At 42.1% G+C, this 1,862-nt stretch overlaps 1 non-coding gene across 1 annotated transcript; it reads right to left on the reverse strand.

Moving 5' to 3' along the window:
• Positions 1–578: 578 nt before the first annotated feature.
• LOC142455685 (U6 spliceosomal RNA) lies at positions 579–685 on the reverse strand. The gene has a single exon (XR_012785835.1). It is a non-coding gene; the product is annotated as a U6 spliceosomal RNA (small nuclear RNA).
• Between the last annotated feature and the right edge of the window lie 1,177 nt (positions 686–1,862).

A 1,862-nucleotide genomic window follows, 5' to 3' on the forward strand; every position in this document is an offset into this window, starting at 1 on the left:
CCTTTTTTCTCTTCTTTCCTCTCATCTTGCTTCTTTCTTTTATTTGGAGGGTTGTCTCCACCTTCGTGTGCCTCAAATTATATTCCATCAAAACCAATTCTAGACTCGGTTATAAAAATTAAAGAGAAAAGCATTATAGGGTCTCATAGGACATGAATGGAACAATCTCTCACCACTTTTGCTGAGCAAGGTAGCTTCCAACCTTTTCCTTAATGTTTGACCATATTCTTGTTGTTAGGTGCCAACCTGTCAGTTCTGATACATGTCTACTCAGTTCACAACAGAATTAAACACTGCACAGCCCTGTGCCATCCTCATAATTTTTGTTATGTTTGACCCATTGTTGTAGCCACTGTGTCAATCCAGTGCCTTGACAATCTTTCTCTTTTGGTCCTGACCACCTACATTATGAAGCATGGTTTTTTTTTCTTCTAGGAATTGGTCTTTCCTGATAACAAGCCCAAAAGTATGTCTTGCCATCCTCTTTTCTAAGGTTATCCTGGTTTTACTTCTCCCAAGACAGATCTGTATGTTCTTTTTTTAATTTTTATTTATTTTATTTTATTTTTTATTTTTTTAAAAATATGGAACGCTTCACGAATTTGCGTATCATCCTTGCGCAGGGGCCATGCTAATCTTCTCTGTATCGTTCCAATTTTAGTATATGTGCTGCCGAAGCAAGCACGATCTGTATGTTCTTTTCGCGGTTCCTGGTATTCCCAATACTCTTAACCAAAACCACGATTCAAATGCATCCATTCTTCTGTTCTCTTCTTTATTCATTGTCCAACTTTCACATTAATATGGGGCAATGGAAAATGCCATGTTTAATAGTTGGATGATTTATGTCCACTAGACACTCCAGGCTAGAGGAGGACTCAAAGCTGTCAATCAAATGGTAGCCTGATTCACCTCTTTGGGAGGAGTGTGTGGCCTTTTCTATGAGCGTGAAGGACTAGGAAACTTCTTTCTCTACCACTACACCTTCCTCCTTCCTGGGACTTCACGGAGACGCTGTGTCTGCCTCCAGGAGTGGCCCTGAATGGGCCACCCAACTTTGAGCATGGTTCATGTTCTGCCCTGCTTCCACAGACAGGTTCATGAGTACCTATAGCCCATTTGCCAGTGATCTCCCTGCTTCCTCTCTCTGTGCCGTCAGTCTTCACTTCTGTGAGTCTGAAAAGTGCCCAGAGAATCGATGGATTGAGTTGGACTTTGTTGAGGTGAATTCTTGCTGTAAATTTGCTTCTTAAGATAAAGTTTTTTTCTTGTGCACAGGAGTGTTACTGGACTTGTTGTATTTAGACAAACCCCACTTAATCCACCACGGCTTCGGTCAGGCACCCCTTAGTCACCAAAATCACACTTTAACACTCACTCTTGAACACTTTAGCAAGATCTTGGGCAGCAGATTTGCCCAATGCAATGTCACTGGACTTCCTGACCGCTGCTTTCAGGAGAATTGTGGATGCAAGCAGTATGAAATTCTTGATGATTTCAGTCTTTTTTCTCTTTGTCATGATGCTGTTGTGAGGATTTTTGTTTCCTTTACATTAACTTGTAATCCACACTGAAGGCTACAGTCCTTGATCTTCATGAGTAAGGCTTTCATAGCAAAAAATAATTGCTTTCATAGCAAAAAATAATTGTCTGTCTGAATAGGACAGGCTGCATGAACTATCTGGAGGAAAAACAATGGGACCGACAGTTCCGGGGGGACTTGGGATGGGGGGTAGGGGGGGTAAGGAAGTGGTGTTAACAAACCCAGGGACAAGGGAAAAACATGGGACCCCAAATGGTAGAGAAGGGGGAGTGGCAGGCCTGGTGGGAAATGATCAAGGGTAAGGTTGCTTAGAGAAGAG

This window comes from Tenrec ecaudatus, chromosome 8 (assembly GCF_050624435.1).
Source record: "Tenrec ecaudatus isolate mTenEca1 chromosome 8, mTenEca1.hap1, whole genome shotgun sequence".
Classification (NCBI taxonomy): Eukaryota; Metazoa; Chordata; class Mammalia; order Afrosoricida; family Tenrecidae; genus Tenrec; species Tenrec ecaudatus.